The 26,877-nt window shown below is 37.0% G+C and overlaps 1 pseudogene across 1 annotated transcript; it reads left to right on the top strand.

Moving 5' to 3' along the window:
- Positions 1-344: 344 nt before the first annotated feature.
- LOC102903940 (vigilin pseudogene) lies at positions 345-26,877 on the top strand (annotated as a pseudogene). Its single transcript, XR_013047945.1, has 3 exons — positions 345-413; positions 20,331-20,468; positions 22,997-26,877. The product of XR_013047945.1 is annotated as a vigilin pseudogene (transcript).

The raw sequence follows: 26,877 nt of genomic DNA, 5'->3' as shown, positions 1-26,877 counted from the left end.
TTATTTTATTATTATTCATTATGTGTGTGGAAATTATTATGGCACTTAGAATTTCTACATTTCTGTATTCATATTACTTGTATTGCTGTAATTTTTAGTAGACTTTTACGTGTTTATTTGCTTTGCTCTTCTAAATATTCGAAAGTGATTTTAAAGTATCATATTTGCTTGCTAATATATGAATATAATTTTTTAAAAATTGTTTGCTTTTAACCCTCAATTTATATCATTCTCTTGTATAAAATGCTGATATTGTTTACTAGAGTCACATTGACACTTGAGAAAAGTGGCCATCTTTGTTGGCTATTTTACTGTGAGGTAAGAATGTCCCTCACAATTCAGTTGTCATGGGAACCTTCATGTAGATTCAGAAAGCTCCAGCTTTGTCCAGTCTGGCAGTTCACCCTTTCCAGGTATCAAATTTCTTTTTAACTCCTCTGGATTGTTATGTGACTTTTCATTGTCTTTTGGCTGTTTCATTAGATTACATTTGAGTTGGGCAGCTATCCTATACAATTACTTAATTATGTGGTCAGCCATTGTTTAAGTATTGCCTCCTAAATATCTTATATTTTATGTGAATTTCAATGGTCTAATTTTCAACACTCTCTCATGTCTACTCCTTTATTATTTTTTTCTTTCTGAATTATTCTTATCTAATTGTAATAGTAAAATTTATGCTCATATATGACAATGTACTATGTGTTTTAGTTTAATATCTTAGTGTACACTCAATGAAACGTAACTATCTTGTTTTTCTATAAATTTGTGGAGTCAGAATCTTGATCTCTTATAAAAAGTGTTTCATTGCCAACTTTTATTGGAATCTGACATTCCATCTTTTCTTTTTTTTTAATTTCAGGACTTTTAAAGGATTAGCTTTACTTTGGCTATTGAAACTATCCAACAAATTATTCTAAGGATATGTGTTTCTACTAATGTTCTACTTAAAAATCATAAGTGTTGAACAATCTTTACTTATTAAAAGCATATTATAACTTCAGTTTTGGTACAATGGACTGTTTTTCAATATATTACTTCATGAACTCTGGTTTTGATACCATTACTTTAAAAGTAAATTTTTAAATTAACAAATATTTTATACCATATTATTTATTTGACTTTCTTGTTCTTAATTATCAAAACTTTATATTCATTAATTTATTATTTGTTCCCTGTCTTAGTCTAGGCCTGCCTAGCCCTGTGACTACTTGGCTGATTGTTTACATTGAGAAGTCAAGAGAACTCACTGTTATATATGAGTTGTCCTTTCAACCTCCATATACTTAGTATTTTAAAACCATATTAGAGCAGTATGAATATTACACTTTACAGGTAATAGTGTGGAATTTTTGTAAACTAGTGGATTTTGAAATTATCTTTGACCTTTGACTATTGCAGCAGAGTATTTTGCAAGATACTGGTATCTCAACTTTTACTTATCTCAGAATGTTGTACAGTAGTACTCCATTTACATCCTTTGGTTGTGTTTCATTTTTTTAAAACACTCTTGCCTAATGCAGGCTAACTGTGAACTTGTTACAAAAATGTGGGTGAATTTGAATTCCTAATCCTCCTTCCTCCTTATCTACAGTGGTGTGACTAAATTCATGTACCAACAGACCAGTTTATTTAAATCTTCAGTTCTATTTTTTTATTGTAGAAAATTCTCAGTATTATTGCTTACTTTAAATCAATCCCACATATTTAATACTGTCATATAATTATTTCTTCTTTTTTATTTATTTTATTAACTTTTTTCATTTATTTTGCATACAAACCACAGTTTCTCTTCCCTCCTAATCCACTCCTCCTCTGTCTCCATTCAGAAAGGGGCAGGCCTCCCATGGGCTTCAACAAAGTATGGCACATCAAATTGAGGTAGGAGCAAGCTCCTTCCTCTAAATAAGGCTGTGCAAGATAACCATGCTGGGGAAGCGGTTCACAAAAGACAGCTAAGTGCCAGGGGTAGGTCCTGATCTCAATGCTAGAAGCCTTACAAACAGACCAAGCTACATAACTGTCACACATATGCAGAGGGCCTAGGTCAGTCTCATGCAGGCTCCCTCATTGTTGATTCCCTGTCATGACCTTGACCCCCACCCCCACCCCGGCTCATACAATCCCTCCTCCATTTCTTCAGAAGGACTCTCAGAGCTTGGCTCAGTGCTTACCTGTAGATCTCTGCATCTGCTTCCATCAGTTACTGCATAAAGGCTCTCTGATCACAATTAGGGTAGTCACCAATCTGATTACAGGAGAAGGCCAGTTCAGGCACCCTCTCCACTATTGCTAGGAGTCTTAGCTGGGGTCATCCTTGTGGATTCCTGGGGGTTTCCTTGGTACCAGTTTTCTCACTAACCAAAAAATGGTTCCCCTTATCAAGTGTCTCTTTTTATTATTATTATTATTATTTTATAATTTAATTTAATTTTACATATCAGCCACGGATTCCCCTTTTCTCCCCTTTCCTGCCACCCACCTCTGCCTTCCCCCCAGCCCACCCCCCATTCCCATCTCCTCCAGGGCAAAGACTCCCCTGGGGATTCAGTTCAACCTGGTAGATTCAGTTCAGGCAGGTCCAGTCCCCTCCTCCCAGGCTGAGCCAAGTGTCCCTGCATAAGCCCCAGGTTCCAAACAGCCAGCTTATGCACTAAGGACAGGTCCCGGTCCACTGCCTGGGTGCTTCCTAAACAGTTCAAGCCCCCTAGATAAGTGTCTCTTTTGTTAGTCTGTACTTCCTTCCCACCACCAACCTGCTTCCCATACCCAGGTCCCCCAAACCGCTCCCTCAAATTCCCATCCCCCCAACCCTGCCCCCAGTTTACCCAAGAGATTTCTTCTATGTCCCCTTCTGAGGGAAATCTATGCATCCCTATCTGGGCCCTCCTTGTTATCTAGCCTCTCTGGAAACTGTGGATTGTAGGTTGGTTATCCTATACTTTACTGCTAATATCCACTTATGAGTTAAGTACCTACCATGTTTGTCTTTCTGGATCTGAGTTACCTTACTCAGAATGATTTTTTTTTCTAGTTCCATCTTTTTGTCTGCAAATTTCATGAGGTTATTGTTTTTTACAGCTGAATAATATTCCACTGTGTAAATGTACCACATTTTCCTTATCCATTCTTCAGTTGAGGGCTATCTAGTTTGTTTCCAGATTCTGTATATTATGGACAATGCTGCTATAAACATAGTTGAGCAAGTGTCCTTGTGGTATGAATGAGCATCATTTAGGTATATGCCCAAGTGATATAACTGGGTCTTTTAGTTGAATTGATTACCACGTTGCTGAGAAACCACCAAATTGATTTCCAAAGTGGCTGTACAAGTTTTACTCCTAACAGCAGTGAAGGAGTGTTCCCCTTACTCCACATCCTTTCCAACAAAAGCTGTCATCAGTTTTTGATTTTAACCATTCTAATAGGTGTAAGTTGGTATCTCAGAGTCATTTTGATTTGCATTTCCCTGATAACTAATGGGCATTGAACAATTTTTTAAGTATTTTGTCCATTTGAATTCTTCTGTTGAGACTTCTTTGTTTAGATCTGTACCCCATTTTTTAAATTGGATTATTTGATATTTTGATATTTAGTTCCTTGAGTTCTTTATATATTTTAGAGATCAGCCCTCTGTCAGATGTGGAGTTGGTGAAGAACTTTTCCCATTCTGTAGGCTGCCATTTGTCTTATTGAAAATGTCCTTTGCCTTACAGAAGATTTCCAGTTTCAAAGGGTCCCATTTATTAATTGTTGATCTCAGTGTCTGTGTTACTGGTGTTATATTCAGGAACTAATCCCCTGTGTCAATGCATCCAAGGTTATTTTCTTCTTTATCTTCTATCAAGTTAAGTGTTACTGGATTTATGTTGACTTTTTTGATCCACTTGGACTTCAGTTTTTTGCAGGGTAATAGATACTGATCTATTTGCATTCTTCTACATGCTGACATTCAGTAATGCCAGCACCATTTGTTGAAGATGCGTTCATTTTTCCACTATATAATTTTGGCTTCTTTGTCACAAATCAGGTATTCATAGGTGTGTGGATTTAGTTCAGGGTCTTTGATTTGATTCCATTGATCCACGTGTCTATGTTTATGCCAATATCAACCTGTTTTTATTACTATAGCTCTATAGAAGAGCTTGAAATCAGGGATGATGTTACCTACAGAAATCCCTTTATTGTACAGTATTGTTTTAGTTATCCTGGGTTTGTTTGCTTTTTGATATGAAACTTAGTATTGCTCTATTGTGGTCTGTGAAGAATTATGTTGAAATTTTGATGGGGATTGCATTGAATCTGTAGACTGATTTTGATAAGTTTGCCATTTTTATTGTGTTAATCATACCTATCCACGAGCATGGGAGATCTTTTCATCTTCTGATATCTTTTTCAATTTCTTTCTTCAAAGAAATTATCATACAGGTCTTTTACTTGTTTGGGTAGAGTTACCCCAAGATATTTTATATTATTTGTGGGGATTGTAAAGGGTGTTTTACCACTAATTTCTTTCTCAGCCCATTTATCATTTGTACCTAGGAGGACAACTGACTCTTTTGAGTTAATTTTTTATCCTTCCACCTTACTAAAGGTGTTCATTAGCTTTAGGAGTTCCCCGGTAGAATTTTTGTGGTCACTTATGTATACTATCATATCATCTGCAAATAAAAATTTGACTTCTTCCTTTCCAATTAGTATCCCCTTGATCTCCTTTTATTGTCATATTGCTCTAGCTAGAACTTCAAGTACTATATTGAATATATGTGGAGAGAGTGGACAGCCTTGTCTTGTACCTGATTTTAGTGGAATCGCTAATTTGATATTGGCTGTTGGCTTGCTGTATATTGCTTTTATTATGTTTAATATATTCCTTGTATCCCTGATCTCTCCAAGTGCTTTATCATGAAGAGATGTTGGATTTTGTCACACATTTCTTCACCACCTAACAAGATGATCATTTTTTTCTTTCAGTTTGTTTATATGGTAGATTACATTGACAGATTTTTCATATGTTGAACTTTCCCTGCATCTGTGGAATGAAACCTACTTGATCATGGTGGATATTTTTTATGTGTTTTTGGATTTGGTTTGCCAGTATTTTATTGAGTATTTTTGCACCAATGTTTATGAGGGATATTGGCCTGTAATTCTCTTTCTTTGTTGCATCTTTGTGTGGTTTTGGTATCAGGATAACTATAGCCTCATGCAAAGAATTTGGCAATGTTCCTTCTGTTTCTATTGACTGGAACAATTTGAGCCCTATTGATGCTCAAACAATTGAGCCCTCTTCTTTTAAATTCTGGTCGAATTCTGTGCTGAAACCATCTGGCCCTGGGCTTTTTTTGGTTGGGAGACTTTTAATGACTACTTCTATATTCTTAGGGGTTATAGGTCCATTTAAATTGTTTATCTGGTCTTGATTTAATTTTGGTATGTGGTATCTATCAAGAAAAGTGTCCATTTTCTTTAGATTTTCCAATATTGTTGCTGGCTTGCTGTATATTGCCTTACTATGTTTAGGTATGTTCCTTGTATTCTTGATCTCTCCAAGAGCTTTATCATGAAGGGGTGTTGGATTTTGTCAAAGGCTTTTTCAGCATCTAATGAGATGATCATGTGTTTTTTATTTCAGTTTGTTTATATGGTAGATTACATTGACAGATTTTCATATGTTGAACCATTCCTGCATCTCTAGAATAAAACTGACTTGATCATGGTGGATGATATTTTGATGTGTTTTTGGATTTGGTTTGCTAGTATTTTATTGAGTATTTTTGCATCAATATTCATGAGGGAGATTGGTCTGTAATTCTCTTTTCTAGTTGGGGATTTGTGTGGTTTGGGTAACAGTGTAGCTCTAGCCATGTAAAAGGAGTTTGGTAATACTCCTTCTGTTTCTATTGTGTGAACAATTTGAGGAGTATTGGTATGAGCTCTTTGAAATTCTGGTGGAATTCAGCACTGAAACCATATGGTCCTGGGCGTTTTTTGGTTGGGTGGATTTTAATGACTGATTCTATTTCCTCAGGGGTTATAAGTCCATTTAAATTGTTTATCTAGTCGTGGTTTAATTTTAGTATGTGGTACCTATCTAGAAAATTGTCCATTTCTTTTACATTTTCCAGCGTTGTGAAGTACAGATATTTGAAGCATAACCTGATGAGTCTCTGAATTTCCTCAATGTCTGTTGTTATGTCCCACTTTTCATTTCTGATTTTGTTAATTTGGATGTTTTCTCTCTGACGTTTGGTTAGCTTGGATAGGGTTTGTATATCTTGTTGATTTTCTCAAAGAACCAACTCTTTATTTCATTGAATCTTTATGTTGTTCTCTTTGTTTCTATTTTATTGATTTCAGCCCTGAGTTTGATTATTTCTGCCATCTACTCCTCCTGTGTGAGTTTGTTTCTTTTTGTTCTAGAGCTTTCAGGTGTGATAAGTCACTAGTGTGAGATTTCTCCAACTTCTTTATGTAGGCATTTAGTGCTATGAATTTTCCTCTTAGCACTGCTTTCATAGTGTCCCATAAGTTTAGGTATGTTTGCATTCATTTTCATTGAATTCTAGGAAGTCTTTAATTTCTTATTTCTTCCTTGACCCAAAGGTAATTCAGTTGAATGTTGCTCAGTTTCTATGGGTTTGTAGGCTTTCTGTAGCTTGTGTTGTTTTTGTTGAATTCTAGCTTTAACCCATGGTGATCATATAAGATACAAAGAGTTATTCCATTTTTTTTAATCTATTGAGATTTGCTTTGTAACCAAATGTGGTCAGTTTTAGAGAAGGTTCCATGACATGCTGAGAAGAAGGTATATTCTTTTGTGTTTGGGTGAAATCTTCTGTCTTTATCTGTTAAATTCTATTTGAGTCATATCATCTGTTAGTTCCCTTATTTGTCTGTTAAGTCTCTGTCTGGCAGGAATGTCCATTGGTAAGAGCAGGGTGTTGAAGTCTCCCACTATTTAAGTGTGATGTTTGATGAATGATTTAAGCTTTAGTAATGTTTCTTTTACAAATGTGGATGCCCTTTGTATTGGGGGCATAAATGTTTGGAATTGAGACTTCATCTTGGTGGATATTTCCGATGATGAATATGAAACGTGCTTCTCCATCTCTTTTGATTAATTTTAGTTTAAAGTCTATTTTGTTAGATATTAGGATAGCTACTCCAGCTTACTTCTTATGTCCATTGGATTGGAAATTTTTTCCCAACCCGTTACTCTGATGTATGTCTTTCTTTAAAGTTGAGGTGTGTTTCTTGTATGTAGCAGAATAGATCCTGTTTTCATATCTATTCTGTTAGCCTATGTCTTTTTATAGGCAATTTGAGTCCATTGGTATTAAGAGATGTTAATACACAGTAATTGTTAATTCATGTTATTTTGGGGAGTTTGTTGCTAATAATGGTAGTGTGTGTGTGTGTGTGTGTGTGTGTGTGTGTGTGTGTGTGTGTGTGTTTCTCTTCTTTGGATTTGGTGGTGTAAGATTATATATTTATGTATTTCCTCTGTTTTCATGGGTGTAGTAACTTTCTTGGGTTGGATTTTTCCTTCTAGTACTTTCTGTAAAGCTGGATTTGTGGGTAGGTATTGTTTAAATCTGGTTTCATCATGGAATATCTTGTTTTCTCTGTCTGTGGTGACTGAAAATTTTGCTGGGTATAGTAGTCTGTAGATGCTGGCATCTGTGGTCTCTTAGTGTCTGAAAAACATCTGTCCAGGACCCACTCGATTTTAAAGTCTCTACTGAGAATTTGGTTGCAATTCTGATAGGTCTGCCTTTATATGTTATTTGGCTTTTTTTCATTTTCAGCTCTTAATATTCTTTCTTTATTCCATATATTTAGTGTTTTGATTATTATATGGCAAGGGGACTTTTTTTGGCCAAGTCTATTTGGTGTTCTCTAAGCTTCTTGTATCTTCATAAGCATATCCTTCTTTAGGTTTGGAATGTTTTCTTCTATGTTTTTATTGAATATAATTTCTTTGTCTTTGAGTTGGAATTCTTCTCCCTTTTCTATCTTTATTATTCTTAGTTTTTTGTCTTTTCTTGGTGTCCTAGATCTTCTGGATGTTTTGTGTTAAGAATATTTTGGATATAACCTTTTCTTTAACTAATGAAACTATTTCCTCTATCCTATCTTCAATACCTCTTCCATCTCTTGTATTCTGTTGTTGATGCTTGCATCAGTATTTCCTGTTCACTTAGCCAGATTTTCCATTTCCAGAATTCCCTTGGTTTGTGTTTTCTTTAAGACCTCTATTTCAATTTTCAAGTTGTGCACTGTTCCCTTCACCTATTTGGTTTTTCTTTTGGGTTTCTTTGAGGAAATTATTGATTTTTTTCCCCAATTTTTGATTGTATTTTCCACAATTTCTTTAAGGAAATTTTTTATTTCCTCTTTAAGGGCCTCTATCATCTTAATAAAGTTATTTTTAGAGTTGTTTTCTTCTGAATCATTGGGATGCTCAGGTCTTGCTTTTGTAGCACCACTGGCTTCTGGTGGTGCCATATTGCCCTTTATGTTGTCAATATATTCTCATACTGGCATTCACACAGTTTGGAATAAATATAGGTACATGTGGTCTTTTGTGATATCTTTGTTGAATGAGTCTTTTGTTCCTTTATTATCTGTTTCATTTGTTGTCTTTTGGCCTGAATGGCTAATGGTTCTGGTGATTGGCCCATGATCAGGTTCAGTAGGATTGTATCAGCTAGGAATTGTGGAGGTTTGGGTGCCTAAATCCAGCATATCCTGTAATTCATCTGGCTGGTGCGGGCTTTACTTATGCCTATGGATTCTGTTCTTCCAACTGGTCTGGGTAGTACCTGTGCCTGTTCTTCCACCTGGTGTAGGTGCCTATAGGGTCTGGTGTTCTTCCAACTGGTAGGGGTGGCACTTGTGCCTATATGGTCTGCTAATATTTCATGGGAGCCCAGTACATGGGGAGGATGTTGGGGTAGCTGAGTTGGGCGGTGGATTGGGTCTTGGGGGAACAGAGTCCAGTGGATGACAATTGTAGTGTTGCAGCCTGTCTGCAGGTCTTTTACCTACTGATAGGCTGCTAGAGACTGCACAAGCACAGTGAAGTTCCACCAGATTTGGGGGCAGGGCCCTGCTGGCTTTCTGGAACTGAGATGGGAAGGGGAGGGACACAGGATATAACCTGGTTCTTAGGGCCTAGAGATTGGGGCAGTTTAGCTGGGAGACCACTCACTCACCTGTTCTTAAAACTCATGTAGGTGGTGCTTCATATACAGGGGCTGCTGTTCTTCCAATTTGTGTGGGTGGTGCTTATGTCTATAGGGTTTGCTGGTATTGTGGGGAAGGGCTGTCCACTGTGAGGGTGCTGGGTTAGGTAGGTTTGGGTGGCAGTGTGGGTCATGAGGAAACTCTCCAGTGGATGGAAAGGGTGGTAGTGCATCCTGCCTATAGGTCTCTCATTTGCTGACCAGATGCTGGGGACTCTATTGTCTCTTCATAAAATGATTAATACATTTATTTTTATTCTGTATATATTCTATCTTATATCTTTGTGCCTACTGTACTTTGAGTTTGTGTTCATCATTGAATTTGTATCTAATAATTGCATACATGTTTAATTTTCCAGTTTTAGCCTATCTCAATCCTTAATTTTATATATATATATATATACACATACATACAATTGTAATATATATATATATATATATATATATATATATATATATATATATATATATATATATGAAGGTCTTAACAAAGGATCCCAAGTTGGTTGGGAAAGTTTAGAAAAATCTCTCTAGTACACTTTAGTTTCTGAAGGTAGATGCTGCAGTATATGGACCTTGCCATCTCTGAATTAGAACAGAAAGTATCCTTCTTATACACACACAAAAAATCTGATGGCCAGTAATTTTATAGCAGTAGAGGGTCCCTGGGACCAAATATATTTATGAGAAAAAGATATGGGAAAGTTTTTGTGTTGTACAGTGATCTCATACCTCTGAATCCCTAAGTGAAAAGGGTCAGTTTCCAAGTATCTTCTTTGCATATTGAAGGAGAGTGGGTATTGTATGAGATGCTTGGCAGGTCACATTCTGGATTACAGGCATAAAAAGGTTGAATTATGGACAACTGTTTGTATAGCCTTTGTATCATTATGTAGTGATAAAATGCTGTTATTTTGACAGGGTTGTACAAACAGTAAGATTAGTTTAGCAGATTCAGAATGGTTACTGAGAAAATAGTTAAATTTCCTGCTTTGCAAGGACACAGGAAAATTGGAATCCATAAGACTTATAGTCTGAATCATCATCTTTCTCTAGTTCCCAGGGCAGTTTTTATCCTTCTCAAACAAACTACCCATTGGATTTATAGAGAAGACATTTAGAATACTTATGAATGGTTCAGTTCCAACAGAATGAGAAAAATCAGAAACTGATTTTTTAAAGGAAATTTATATGGCTCTTTGGCTTGAAGTCCTGAAGGAAGTCTTTCAGTTTTGGTATTTAGTTTTCAGTCTCTCCGCCCCATCCCCCATTCATGGTTTCACTACATGGGGTATACTTCAAACATGTATATGTGGTATTAGTGTGAGTCATTTCTTTTATACTAATTGAGAAGCCTAAAAAGAATTGCTTGTGGTGCATTTATTACATTTTAGGACAAAGCCATCAATGGAAGGAGTTAATGATATCTGCTACTTCCTTTAAAATAGGCACAAACAGATTACTTCTTCCTCTAGGAATAGGAAAAATGAATAAAAGCAGAATAAAGTATTTTATTTCACCTAGAGCACACAAACTGCTCTGTATTGGTTTAGGATTATAAGAGAAAAATGGGATCAGGAACTGTTCAAACCATTTAAGGCACCAATTATCAAGCTGTCACTTCTCTTTGTTTGTTGAAGAGAAATTTTGAGGACTTCTTACCAATTCACAGGCATAGGTGTTTTCTTCTGGGTCTTCAGGTAGAATCAGTAGGTTTGAGGTTTCTGATTTTAGACTGAATATATGAACCAAGCTGTCCTCTTCTTGTGGTCTGACAATTACAAAAATGCTCAGGACCACCTGGAAAAATTACTTCCATCAAAGGTCCAGTCAATTCTATTTTTTAGGATGTCTTTGAACACTTCAGAAGCTAGGGCTATCATCACTTTAGATATATTACAGAATTGCAGGAATTCTACAAGGTAACTCAACAAATCTCTCAACTGGGGAAAGGGACATTGAGAGACAATCAGGGTTGGATGAATAAAAACCTGGTGTTCTGAATGACACATTACCTATGAAATAAAATATTGTCTTTGGGGCATTTCTACTACCCCAAATTTATCTGTTGACAAGAAGAATACATTTCCAGGGAAAGAGCTAATAAGTAGCTTGTTTTTTCTTACGTAGTACATCTAAGGTAACCCAAAGTTCTTTGGTAAGTATGAGGAAGTCAAGGTATGAAATCAGCTTCCTCCCTGGGCATTATTAGGCCTATAAGGTCTCTATAATATTGGGACTGACCCCTCTATTCTGAGAACAGGAACAATCTATATTCCAGTGTCATGCCTCAGAGAACATGGCCCAGAAGATGAGGGTGTGTGGTGTTTTACCACCAACCTAGGCCATTGTACATGAAGTGTGCCTGGACCTTTCGTTTTGATGTCTGAGCATTTGCTGGATAGGCCTGGCTAATAACTCACTCATGAGTGAACATAATCAAATGAAGTCTCCTTATTTCCTTTCTTTCATTCCAGATGGTCATCATTTGGTGTGCAATAGCTAAATCTGAGGAATCTAATGACTAATCTGTAGTTTCTGAAGCCATCTATGTATATCCAAGACTGACTGGTTATTAAAATGTTAATCTAAAAGACTTTCTCCTTCTGGGGATAAAGGAATCAAGTTGATGAATTTCCTGAAAGTCTCAGCTAACATATTGAGATATAAGGCAAATTTTTTGAATGCCCTCTCTGGTCTTTTCAAAGATAACAAGTTTTTAATACATCTTTGCATTTCTGTAATAAGGCTTTCTGTCATCAATCTATGATTATGGCTTCATGCTGGGTTATCACAATTATAGTTAGTGAGTTTGTGATCTTACAGATTCTGTTCACTGTGAAGATGAGCATAAGGATTTTGACTAAATCGTTCATCTACATGCTTTTCATTTCTTTCAAAATTTTCTATTGCCCCATCCCAGTCAGGGATACAATCAAGTAGTATAACCTAAAAATGGTTTTGTGTAAACTTATAAGCTAAAAATAATGTCTTTAAAATGCTGATAAATCAAGATGAGTCATCAGAGATGTATCAGTGCATCTCTGCTGTGGATATCGCTCTGTATAAATAAAATGCTGATTGGCCAGTAGCCAGGCAGGGAGTATAGGTGGGACAAGCAGAGAAGAGAATGGTGGGAATAGGAAGGCTGAGGAGGAGATGCCAGCCTGCCGTCCAGGAAGCAGCATGTAAAGGCAACAGGTAAAGCTACAGAACACGTGGTGACATATAGATTAACAGAAGTGGCCTGAGTTTAAGTGTAAGAGCTAGTCAGTGGTAGGCCTGAGCTAATGGCCAAGCAGTTTTAATTAATACTGAGTGATTATTTTATAAGCAGTTGCAGGGTCCATGGGGCTGGACAGGACTGGAGAAAACTTCAGCTACACATCTCCTTGTACTATTTGAGGTCTTTGAAAAATACACATGGGCTTTGTTTGTTCCACAGTTCCTAGTACTTCCCCTAAGTAGAATGGTGTAAAGATAGGAAAGTACTGCATTTATAAGAGTCTACACGCTTAGTATGACTTGTAATACTGGGTAACTTTTGGCAAATGGGATAATACTGAGGTAGTATAGCTCTGTAGAGTTAGGAGAGATAGTTCACAGGAGTTTTGTTGTCTATTATTTCTTGTTTGAAAAGGGGTGTTGGCACAGATACAGATATCATTTAAGATATTGCATGTTGCCAGGTGGTGGTGGTGCATGCCTTTAGTCCCAACACTTGGGAGGCAGGGGCAGGTGGATCTCTGTGAGTTTGAGGCCAGCCTGGTCTATGGAGTGAGTTCCAGGACAAGCTCCAAAGCTACACAGAGAAACCCTGTCTCGAATACACACACACACACACACACACACACACACACACACACACATATCGCATGGTTTTGCATTTTTATTGTTTGTGTTTTTTCTTGCTTTTTCTTTTTTCAGCTGCACTTGAATCAGCCATTTTTGTCATCTAGGCATGTGTCTGGGAAGATGAAAGGAAAAAGCAAAGAAACAGAGAAGTGAAATTTTGTGGTGTACTCATGAATGCAGTTGACGCAGGAAAAGTCTAGATATGAAGTGATTTTCAGAGGGCTCAGTGGCATTGGGAAACTTATGCAGTCATACAAGAATCACCATATTGGTTAATCTGGTGACTATTTCTGTCTTGACTAGTCACTGAACTGTTGATATCTTGGCTAATCTTGTGGATATGTGTGTTGGAAGCAGTCCCATGATAATTTAGACCAACTCACCCTCAGGACATAAATCCTCATTTGTAGTGTATATCTCACTAGCTTAAATGTCACCCATTACCAGCAGCTGGTTTCCCACTTTAAGTCTTGGCTTAGCAGCCTCTGCAAAGAAATATACACTTCCTTGTCTCGACATAAATCCAGCTACTGAAGAATGGTGGGATTGAGGGAGTATAAAGGCATGTTCTTAGCCCTCTAAAGGAGGGTAACACAGCTGTAGAAAGGAAAGAGAAAAGTTAAAGTTTGAACTTGGTTCTCCTATGCTGTGAACAAATCTGTCTGTGGTTTCTAAGAGCAAAAGGAAGGAATTGTAGTGCATTGGATCATTTTCTTAAGGACAAAAGAAGACTACAGAAGCATTTCATGCTTTTCTCCTGGCTGGCTCTGCCAAATTTCATAGGCACAGATTAGAGTCTCAGAGGGTAACAGCTGAAGTTTTCATGCCTCATATTTCTTAAGAATTAATTATGTATAGACAAGTGAATGGTTACAGGAAATGAGATAGGTTATTAAAAAAGAGAAACAGAAATGCAAGTGATTGTTCTAGAGCTGGACAAAACTGAAGGGAGAGAGAGGCACCCCAAGACTTTTTCTGGGTTATTTCAGTACTATATACCTTAAGATGTTTTCTTACAGGTAGCCAGCATAAGTAGCACGCATCTTAAAAAGTTCTTATTAATAAGATCAAACCCAGACCAGGTATTCGGGTGAATTATGGAAGATCAGAGATCCAGAACAAGCCACAGCTAGCTCACCTTGCCAGATCCTCAGCTGATCTTGTTTCCTCAGACTGGAGGCATCTGAGTCCTCATCCAGAATGGGTCTCAGCTGAACTGTGCTGCTAGAAGCCTGAAAGCTTAACCAGCCAAATGCTTAACCATGCCAAATGCTTCTAGTTTCTGGTCCTCACGCCATATTTATCTTTCTGCTTTCTACCATCACTCCCTGGGATTAAAGACTCACACCCTGGAATTAAAGGTGTGTGTCACCATGCCTGGCTGCATCCTTGAACACATGGATTTCTGCCTCTGGAATGCTAGGATTAAAAGTGTGAGTGCCACCATTTTCTAGCCTCTATATCTAGTGGCTGTCTGTTCTCTGAACCCAGATAAATTTATTAGGGTGCACAATATTTTGGGGAACACAATACCACCACATTTCCCCTCTTTTTGTCTAAAATTTAAAAAAACTTATAACTAATACAAGAAAAATTATATCCAGTAAGTATATACAATATACACAGTCAAGATACATTAACGATGTCTAGTCCATTAACATTTGACAGATTCAGATAAAAACTCCATTATATATATGAACAATGTCCAGTCCAGTAACATTTGACAAATTCAGACAAAAAAATTTCATTACTTATCTTATTTAAAACAAGTAGTTCCTTTTTAAAAGTAGATTCCATAATCTCCCTTTTTATCTTATCATATCCATATTCTCTTTTTTCTTTTCATAATACATTCAGTAGTCTACCTTTTGTCATTTTTGTATCTGCCCCTTTTTCTTCAGTGTAGATTCAATGATCTACCTATTTATCCTATTATTTCTTTATCTTTTTTCTCAGAGTAGATTCATTGATCTATCTCATATCTTATTCTCTTTTTCTTTTTTCTTTCTAGTGGTGAAGATATCTTTAGGGAATCTTGAAAAGAAAATTTGGGGGTTATTTGTCAAGTTCTGTATCATTTGTCCAGTCTCTGCATAAAAGGAAAGTTCAGGGCTTGTCACAAGTCCTTGCTTGAGTAGTCTGTCAGGCTGAGTCATCTCGAAATTGTCCTGACCAGTTTGTAGTCCAAAGTCGATTTTTTGGTGGTGTTAATTGGCTTTATGGCTTTATCATAGGCCATGTAGAATCATCTTTGTGGGGTCCTGTCATCCTTTTGAAGATTTCAAAGTTGCTATCAGGCCTGGTCATGGTTCTTTGCAGACTTGTGTGTGTGTGTGTGTGTGTGTGTGTGTGTGTGTGTGTGTCCTCTGTGATTTGGAGCAATCACAGTCTGATAAATGTCTGTCTCTTGGAACCATGAACATACTTCCCTAGAACAGAAAATCTTCACCTCATTTTCTCCCCACCATTTGTCTTGCCAAACTTTTCCAAACTGACCTTTGTCGATGCTTTCTTGTAACACGATGGTCCTGGCAATTCTTCTCTGAACAAGCAGTAGTAAACCCTTTATCCCAGGTAGCAAAATCATTGCAGTCACCAACAGGATAAGAAGTAGCCAGCAACTCGGAGAAGCAGCCACTGCCTCCATGGTCCCACTGCCGTTTGTGCCTGGGCCCTGGCTGAAGCTTCTCCTTAGCAAGCCTCCTAGGATGGCCTCAAATTTGGGATCCTCCTGCCTCTGTCTCTTTCAGCAAATCCAACCAGTGTGCTTCACCACAACTGGCTGAGGGTAGCTTGGGTCTGAGTAGGGACCTACAAGGCCACAGACAAATAGCTTTTTCATGAATTCATACCACAAACGTTGGGTGCCAGAAGTAGCATGAATCTTAAAAAGTTCTTATTAATAAGATCAAACCCAGACCAGGTATTCGGGTGAATTATGGAAGATCAGAGATCCAGAACAAGCCACAGCTAGCTCACCTTGCCAGATCCTCAGCTGATCTTGTTTCCTCAGACTGGAGGCATCTGAGTCCTCATCCAGAATGGGTCTCAGCTGAACTGTGCTGCTAGAAGCCTGAAAGCTTAACCAGCCAAATGCTTAACCATGCCAAATGCTTCTAGTTTCTGGTCCTCACGCCATATTTATCTTTCTGCTTTCTACCACCACTCTCTGGGATTAAAGACCCACTCCCTGGGATTAAAGGCGTGTGTCACCATGCCTGGCTGCATCCTTGAACACATGGATTTCTGCCTCTGGAATGCTAAGATTAAAGGTATGAGTGCCACCATTTTCTAGCCTTTGTATCTAGTGGCTGTCTGTTCTCTGACCCCAGATAAATTTATTAGGGTGCACAATATTTCAGGGAACACAATACCACCACAAGCATACAACAAGGATTTCAATTTTCTGCTAACATAACATTCTTTCATATGTTATTCTCTGTAATGTGTTCTTTTCCCTATTTCCTATTCTTTATTTCACTACAAAAATCAAAGATTACAATATTAATCTAAATTGTCTTTAAATCACAATATAGAGAAGTGCTATCTTGACTCTGTCTCATAATTCAGTTCATCATTTACTACAAAACATGCACAAAACAGACTAACACATACATACATACATACATACATACATACATACATACATACAAGATGGTAATTTTATATCTCATCAAAAAGTTACTAGTTATAAAATTTAAAATATAGTTCATAGTTACTTAGATATAAGTAGTATTCATATTAAATCAATTTTAAAATAATATTTTTGAGGTTTCACATAATCAAGTCATTTTTTATTATCAGATTACAAAGTTTTAAAGTATTTCTGACCAAAACTATATATACATAATCTTTATTCTAATTATCAAGCCATAACATTAAAAAATAAAATAAGAGCCGGGCGGTGGTGGCGCACGCCTTTAATCCCAGCACTCGGGAGGCAGAGGCAGGTGGATCTCTGTGAGTTCGAGGCCAGCCTGGGCTACCAAGTGAGCTCCAGGAAAGGCGCAAAGCTACGCAGAGAAACCCTGTCTCGAAAAACCAAAAAAAAAAAAAAAAAAAAAAAATAAAATAAAATAAGAACTGAGAGATGGTTCAGCAGTTAAAGGCACTTGCTGCTATTCTAGAGAATCAGAGTTCAGTTCCCAGCATCTGTGTCAGATGGCTTACAGCCACCTGTAACTGCAGTTCCAGAGGATTGGGCAGCCCTCTTCTGGATCCTACAGGCATCAACACATATATCATGCACACATATACATGCATATACATAAAGTTCTTAAAAATTACCTTCTGTCTCTTCAGATATAGTAGACAATTCTAAGTCAGTTTTAATATGCCATGAATTTAAAAACAAATAAATCACTGCTCCAGTCACCAAAGTAGACCAGTCCAAGCACCTTCTCGACCTTTGCCCTTATTCCAAGGTGAGGTCATCCTTGCAGATTCCTGAGATTCTCCAGCACCCTGCTTCTTCCTATTCCTATGATGTCTTCATTTATCATGGTATCTCTTCCCTTGCTTTCCCACACTGTCCCTGTTCCAGCTCGACCCTCCCATTTCCTTATGTTCTCATCCACCATTCTTTGCCCTCCATTACCACCCCCCACTCACTCCCAGTTTGCTCAGGTGGATCTCATTTATTTCTCCTTTGCTGGGCTATCTATATGTCTCGCTTAGGGTCCTCCTTGTTAGCTAGCTTCTCTGAGCTGTAGGTTGTAGTCAGGTTATCATTTGCCTTACATCTACTGTCCACTTATGAGTGAGTACATACCATGTGTGTATATCTGAGTCTGGGTTACCTCACTCAGGATATTTTCTAGTTCCATCCATTTGCCTGAAAATTTCAGGATATCATTGTTTTTTTTACTGCTGAGTAATACTCCATTGTGTATATGTGCCATATTTTCTTTATCCATTCTTTGGTTGAGGGTCATCTAGGTTGTTTCCAGATTCTGGCTATTACAAACAATGCTGCTATGAACATAGCTGAACATATGTCCTTGTGGTAAGATTGAGCATTCCTTAGGTATATGCCCAAGAGTGGAATAGGTAGGTCCTGAGGTAGATTGATTCCCAATTTTCTGAGAAACCACCATACTGATAGAGCCTTCATCCAGTTACTGATGGAAGCAGATGCAGAGATCCATGGCTGGGGACCAGGATGAGCTCTGGGCATCCAATCATGAGAGAGAGGAGGGATTCTGTGGGCAGGGGATGTTGAGATCATGATGGGAAAATATGCAGAGACAACCAGCCACACTAGTGGAAATCCATGAACTATAGACCAATAGCTGTGGAGGCCCCATAGGACTGGACTAGGCCCTCTGGATACATGAAACTGTTTGGGAGACCCCCAGGCAGGGGGACTGAGATCTGTCCCTGGTTCATAGGTGAGCTTTTTGGAGCCCAATGCCTAGAGTGTGACACCTTGCATAGCCTTGGTACAGGAGGGAGGGGCTTGAACCTGCCTCAGCTAAGGGTGCCAGGCTCTGCTGACTCCCCATGGGAGACCTTAACTTGGGGGAAGTGGGAATGGGGGTGGGTTGTGAAGAAGGATGGGGGGCAGAAAGAGTGGGGATTTGTGGATGGTATAAAAAGTGAATAGAAAATTACTTAATAATAAAAAAGAGAAAAATATTTTTCATACAATATACTCTCACCACAGTTCTTTCTTTTCCTATTCCTTCCATACCCTCCACACCTTATTTCAGAGTAAACTCTAGGACCCTTAAGGAGATTGACTGATTAATGACCAAATGAACTATTGTGAAAGAAATTCTTTCACTAAACAAACAGGGGAAAGTGGGTAGTGTGGTCATTGTGCCAACCTACATGCTGAGGTAGAATCAATACTTCTTAACTCTGAAACAGACAACTTTCTGGAGGATTGTTTTTTTTTTTTTTTTTATCCAGATGATTAACAGGCTTATTAAGATTAACTTTTGAGGGGAAAAGAGTGTGTTTCTGTTCTTTACAGAAAGGCTCTGCTAAATAATTTTATGTTCTTTTGGCCAGTTTGAAATGTCAATTCACATTTTTTTTTTGACGAAAATTGTGTAAAATTGTTAATCCCACTGGTTGAGAATAAGAACAGTACCACAATTTAAAAAAAAAAATGAATCAAACTTGTAATGTGCACCCACGAGAGTCTGTTAAAGGATATCAAAAATTTATTAAGATATAAAATGAGGATAATACACTCACGGATACAGAACCAAGTAAACAGTCATCAGTGCCCTCAATTCTGCCTGGGGTGAAGGGAACCAAACATCAGGTCTCTGACCATCCAAGAGAGAGGGAACACACCCTCTCCTCAGTTTTAACTGGTCAGGTACCCAGAAAGGGCTTACCCATTGTGACAGATAGCCTAAAGGTCATTGGTTGAACGGAATGAATTCCCACAACACAAACTTTAATGAAATACTGGCCAGGTACATGGTCTCTGGCCAGGTCCATCTCTACATTTCCATAAAATGGTCCAAAATCAGGGTTTATAGTGCCTTAGATATTTCCTATCAGGTCCAATCAGAAGCAATCATATATCCTGACATACCTCCAGCCTGTATCCAATCAGGGCAAGTGTACATACTGATATATTTCCTGCCTGTGAACCTCCCACCCACATGTGATCAAGCATATGTAGTGCAAATGGATCAAACAAACTTGTTCAGGGGAGTGAAAACATGTGGCTTGTTATCTCCCATAAACAACAACCTCCAGCATTTCAGAAACTATAGGTCCTTGGGCAAGATCTTGCAGATCAGAGGCATTTTTGTTTCATGGATCTCTTAGGCATAGTAATTAAAACTTAAAATGTAACTTTGTCTTTCAAACAATAACAAATAAAAATATTTGAAGAATATTTGAAAAAATATAAAATAGCTATGCTTCACCAGGAACAAATGCTTTTTCTTTAATAGCCCTCAACAAAGTCCTACTACCTGTTTTACCTGATATTTTAATGTTTAAAGACTGGCAATTGTCCTGAATCCTCCTTCTTTTTACATCACAGTTAAAATTCTATGATGAAGTAATTTTGATACTTTTCTCCCTAAAATGGTGTCTTACCAGAATTATAGAAGGTGGAGTCTCAGGCTGACTGACTGTTAGACCTGCCTAAAGTATTCATTTCCATTTGTGACATAGGTTTGATGACAACGATGCATTTTAAACAGTGTCATTGTACATTTCAACTAATTGGAAGATCCATGTTTTTCTTGTCAGCTTTGCCATTCACACTGGGGGCCGTCACCAGTTCCATGAAGTTTTCATCTCTCACTATTTTGGAGCCCTGTGAGCTAAGTTTGTGCTCTCAGAGATTTACCATCAAGCAGACGCCTCTGAACTGGACTAGAAGAAAAGGTAGGCTAGAACATGTCAAGCATTGAAGAAATGTATCAGTTTATCAGGTTTTTAAAGTCCCTTTCAGCAATGAAGAATGTTAGAAAAGATTTGATGACTGCCCATAGACAATCTCAGACATATTATTTTGAATATGAGTATCTGTGTACACTGGGCAGTCTTTCAGATATCCAAAATGCAAGTACAATTACTCCTTTAAAAACATAGAAATGATAACCATCTGGAGACATAATCTCTGATAAGGAAATAAAGCAATTTTCACAAAATTTGAAGGAAAATGTATGGACTTAGAACCTATAATATTAAACAAGCTCACCTAATCTCAAAGTCCATAAATGCATGTTCTCCCTCATATGAGGAACTTAGATTATAATGTATACATACATATAGGTGAACAAATATGTGTGGATATAGTATAACATGTAGAAAGGACAAAAAGGATAATATTAGGTGATAAAGAAGAATGAAATGCTAGTAAAGCTAATTGTTTTTACTTTTAACTTTGTCATAGTTTTTTAGGAGATCTTCTGGGGGTGGATTAAAACATAAAATTGTAATTGACAGTGAAAGTGTAAAATGTAAAGCAAAGCTCTATGATTTCAAAATGGCTCTTCTAACTGTATAGAAGTGAACTGAAATATATAGACTTTAGATCTTGGCAGGAGATTAATTGAATGGCTACATTAACCTAGCTGTGTGACATCTTTATTTGCAAGTTCTTTACAATGGGGTATTTTTATGGAATTAAAACAGGAATGTTAGCATACATTCATTACTTAAAATAATTTTTGGTAAAAACAGGTACAGATATTTGCAAGTAATTGCTGAGGGTAATATGTAAGAAACTATTTAAAACTGTTTACAAATATCTATAATATTCTAGAACAAAACGAAGCATTTAGCCATCATTGTCCACAGAACTTTAATAAATGATAAATCTACATAATAGAAGAGATAGTTTCCCCAGTGTCACTTAGCATGTAAAATCCCCTTCCCCATAAAAACATGGCAGATGCAATGGCCTTTTAATTTTATTTCAGGGAAATGGAGAGGATGCTTATGATCTCTTATGTGGGAACCACAATCTAGAGAGTAGGAAATTGAACTAAAACACAAAACCAAATATTTAGTATTATAAATGTTCCTTACTGAGAATTCACATTTGTAAGAATAGCTTTGGTGTTCTGTCTAATTCCCTTGATATTCACTTCAGGATGTCTTCAATATCCTATATTAAGAAAAATTTGTGACTTAAAATTTGATTCATTTTTTTCTTTTTAAAAAAAGATTAATTTCATTTTAATTATGTATATATGTGTATATCTGTGTGGGGGTATATACACATGGGAGTGCACATGCCCCAGGGTCTCAGATCTCCTGGAGCTGGAGTTACAGATAGTTGTGAGATGCTAAAATTAGTGCTAGGAATAAAACTTAGGTTCTCTGCCAGAGTAGTACATATTCTTAACCACTGAGAAATCTCTCTAGCCTCCTGAAAATTCTTAACAAATAAAATCATATAAACAGAATAATAGTACAAGATCAGAAAACCTGTGGATAAAATTACAAATCTATTGGATGAATTTTCAAAAGACTAGGTTGCTATTGAGTAGCTTCTGTGCATAAACATGCTCAGGGATATGATTGTTCATTTGAGAAAACATCAGTGTTAATAATATTCAAATTTATGAATCTAAATTAAATTATACCTTGTTTTATGTAAAATTCTAGTAGAAGAAATTGTCCTAGAAAAGGAATCAACTCAGAACAGTCTTTATAATCACTTTAAATAGAAGTAGACCAGTTCAGTAATCAGAAGGGATGTATTGTGTTATGCCTTAAAATGGATGAAATTCAACAAGGAATTGTGGTTCAGTTGGACCTACAGGTTATACTTTTTTTATGACATTTTCATATCAGTAAAGTCTACAGATTAAAAAATGTGATTTGCTTTGCCTGAGTGTGATGGTAGAAATGGGAGTTGTCTTCAAGTGAACTTCAGGATTTTATGTGTGGTTTTAGAAATCTGGTAAAACTGAGTTGTTCTGAATGCTAAGCTCTAAGTTTACTGAAAACCAACAAAAAAACATTTAATTGTGCACATGAAATTTGTGCATTTTAAGCTATTGCTCAATAAAAATTTTAAAGAAAAATAAGAATTCTAGAAAATGCAGCATCTTCTTAAAAACACTAGTGATTTGTTTTTCCCAAAGAATTATAGGTACTCAATAGTGTTGTTTCGGGTAATGGTAAAAGTAATGACACTGAGTTGGAAAAATAAGTTATTTATGGCCAATAAAAATAAAGAAGGCTTTCCTTTGCAAAACAATGGTGGCTGTTTCCTCATAATCCTTATAATATAAACCTTTATTGTGCTAATAAAATAATAGAATAGATTAATAGATGAACCTTTAACATCTTATCAAATAATATTGTATATCCATAAGAATTTAATTTTTATCATCTTGAGTCTATAAACTAATTTAGAAAGGAATGATATCCTTAAAGTGTCCATTCTCCTCATACAGTAATATGCAAGAAGGCAGCTACAGGAAGTATTTGTGTTTTTGCTGTTGACATTTTATCTGCAATATATTTGGATTGAATCTACTCAAAAGTCAATAATGAATTCCAAATCAAATTCTAGTCCACACCAAAATAGTTGTGTTCAAGAAGAAAATCATGATAGAAGTTTAGATGATGTGGTTGATATGTCCACACATGAACACAAAGTCACTGAACACCTGGAGAAAACAAATAATCCTGAAGAAACTTCAAAATCATCAAGCACCAATATTTCTCTGGCTGAGGAAGTTGCAACCCTCACTCAAGCTTTCCATGTACTGCTAGAGGAAGAAAATTATTTGATTCAATTTGGTGAAGGTACATTAGCAAAATTCTATGCACATATCACAGAAAACACTGGTGTCAACTTAGAATCATCTTTTGTCAAAGAACAAGGTCTCTATATAACAGTATTTGGCAACCCAGAATCTGTCATAAAAGCTGAGAATGAAATTTTTAAATGGTGTCAAGAACAAGATTTAAGTCTTATTTCCAAACAAGAGCATTGCTTTGTAATAGACCAGACTGGAAAAAATACACTAAACTTGGAACAAGAAGCTGAAATAAATACTCATATCATAAGTCCGCATAAGCAGAGGAAATGTGTGAATCGTGTTGATTTAAATCAGGCAGAGTTGAAATCTTCAGATGGAAGCCAACCTACATCTGCCAAAAGTAGCAAGGATGATATCCAGACACTAGAAATGGAGAAAACATTTAATTCCCTGACTGCTGAGCCAAACCCTGAAGCAAGTGACATTTTCAAAGAAACAAAGGGACATGTCCCCTTTCCACTGTCTAGTGCCAAAAGGACAAATACAGATATTAATAAAAGACAACTACATGTGGATCAGAACAATTGTTATAAAAATGAGATGACTGAGAAGACAATCCCTGTAACTGCAGATGTGATTATGAACTTTCACGGCAGTTGTACCATAGGTCTCAAAAGAAGTTTTCTGGAAGAGATCCTAGAAACAGCTGGAGATTCAACAGAACACTCACCCTCAGAAAGCATGTTCGATTCTATGACACACTATAGTGAGCCTGACAGTTCAGGGGAGGTAGGTAATGAAATCGATTGCAATGATAATGATAATGTTGTTTCTTCCATCTCTGCCCCTTCTTGGCTACACAGGTTTATTATTGGTAAGAAAGGTGAGAATATAGCTGAGATAACAAATAGTGTGCCAAAGGTTCATATACACTTTACAGCTGAAGGCAAAATTATGCTAAAAGGACCAATAGATGATGTAAATTACGCTCAAGAAAAATTTGACATCATTGTCAACGACCTACTTAATAGAATGGAATGTACTGAGATCAACAGTGACAGTAAGTTTTACAAGTACCTGATGGGGAATAATGGGGAAGTCCTAAATAGAATTACAGAGAAGAACCAAGTCTCTATCTCAGTGTTTCCTGAAAATGAAACAAATCACTCAATCCGAATTGAGGGAGAATCTCTGGGTGTCCACCAGGCCAAAAGAGAACTCCTTGAGCTGGCTAATAATTTGCAAGAAGAGCACAGTCAAGACATAATCATCAAACACCAATTTCACCACATTCTTATTGGGCAAAAAGGTGAAAGGGTCCGTGAAATCTGTAAGAAATTTCCTGATGTTATCCTCAATTTTCCACACCCTGCAGAGAAAAGTGATGTCGTCCAACTGATAGGGCCAAAACATGAGTCAGAAAAATGTGCACAGTATTTGGAGAATATGTTGACAGATATTAAAGAAAATAATTTTTCTGTAAGTATTCCAGTCATAAAAAGGCTTCACAAAAGGATAGTTGGAAAAGGAGGTTCAAACATAAAAAAAATCTCTGAAGCAACCAACACTGAGATTAGTTTTCCACCAGAAAACTGCGACTCAGAAGAGTTTATCATTACTGGATATCCAGAAAATTGTGAAATTGCACGTAACTGGATTCTTTCAATTCAGCAAGAGATAGTTGATACTGCAGAGGAGGAGATTTCCATTCCTCCTAATCTATACAAATATCTGACTCATCCCAAAGAATGTTTGATAAATTCAATCATAGAGGAATGTGGGAAGGTTTATCTGTATTTCCCAAAAAACAAGTCAGGCCTGCATAAAGTCATTATCATGGGCTCTGTCGAAAGTGTTGAAAAGACCAAAACAAAGCTTCTGAAACTTGCAGAAGACGAGCAAGCCAAGAGTTACTCTGGGACTGTCCATGTAAAATCACAATATCATCAATTCCTTGTGAATAAAAATGGGGGCAATATTTCCAAAATCTGTGAGGAGACTGGAACATGTGTCATTTTACCTAACCTTAAGAACAAGGATCAAGAATCCATAACTATTACAGGGACTGAAGAGGCTGTTAAAGAAGTGCAAAAACGACTAGAGGTTTTAGTTAAAGACTTAGAGAATGAGGTGGAGGATTACCTAATAATAAACAGGAAATTTCACCATTATTTTGTCATGCGGAGGGGCCAGCTTTTAAGAGAAATGGCAGAGGAGTATGGTGGTGTGGTTATTACATTCTCTTATGCAGGGAAACAGAGTACAAAAGTCACAATGAGAGGGGCAAAAGCTTGTGTTGAGGCAGCAAAGAAACACATTCAGGATATTTTTGAGCCCTTGGGCTCCCATGTTACAACACGGTATGTTATTCCCCAGAAGTTCCAACCTTTTCTCATGGGACCAATATGTTCACGAATTCAACAAATTGCTAGGGATTATAAAGTTCAAATCAAATTCCCAGACATAGAAAAGCCAGGCATAAGTATGGATCTAGGTGTGCAGGAAAAGGGAAAAGAAAAGTGGAGAAAGACCCCTAAAGATCTTGCTTCTAATTCCTTAAGGAAAAGTGACACCATATTTATTTCAGGCCAAGTAGAAAATTGCAAGGCAGCTACTGAAGCTCTTGCATCTTTAATTCCTGTCACTGCTGAAGTCCATGTGCCCTTTAATCTACATCCTTATATCATTGGGCACAAAGGAAGTGGCTTACGTAAGCTAGTAAAGGAATTTGAAGTTCATATCCAGATATTACAACCTGGAAGAAATTCTGATATCATATCTATTATGGGTCTTGCAGCAAATGTAGAACAAGCCAAGACGAAATTACAAAAGCGAGTCAAGGCTTTACAAATGGAAATAGAAGATCGGACACTAAGAAATTTTAAGCTAATACTCAATCTAGATCCCAAATGTCGTGCCAAGATCACTGGTCATAAGGGCTTACTAATTGCTCAGATTTGCACAGAACATGATGTTACTGTTCGTTTTCCAAAGAAAGGAAGCCATGAGATGCAAGACCAAGTCACTATTACGGGATATAAAGAGAACACTCTAGCTGCTCGAGATGCAATAATGAGAGTGTTGCATAAGATTGAAAAAACAGTTTCTAAAGAAATCCCACTAAACTACCAGGTTCGTGGCAATATTATTGGATTCCGTGGAAAAACCATCCATAAAATCATGGATCAATACCAAGTAGATATACGTTTACCTCCAAAAGGGTCCTATAACCCTAATATCACCTTGACTGGGCTCCCTGATAATGTACAGAAAGCGATTGAACATATCCTCAATCTTGAAAAGTACTATCTGTCAGCTGACATAAGCCATGGATCTCAGCAGGAGCATAATAAGAGTGTCTCCCTTTGCAATATAGCCATGACGCCATCCAAGAGTTGTGTAAGAAAATATGTTCCCTGTTATGCTAAAACTACAACAAAGCTCCCAGATGTGGATAATTGTGAACACTTTCCAAGATTAAAACAACGAATGTCTTCTAAGACTCACCCTTCAAAACTGTAACAATGACGATCAAAACAATAAAGTGTTCCAATCTGCTTACCTGAAAA

This window comes from Peromyscus maniculatus, chromosome X (assembly GCF_049852395.1).
Source record: "Peromyscus maniculatus bairdii isolate BWxNUB_F1_BW_parent chromosome X, HU_Pman_BW_mat_3.1, whole genome shotgun sequence".
NCBI lineage: Eukaryota > Metazoa > Chordata > Mammalia > Rodentia > Cricetidae > Peromyscus > Peromyscus maniculatus.
Note: the sequence above shows the minus strand (reverse complement) of the source record. Positions and strands in the feature narration are given on the sequence as shown.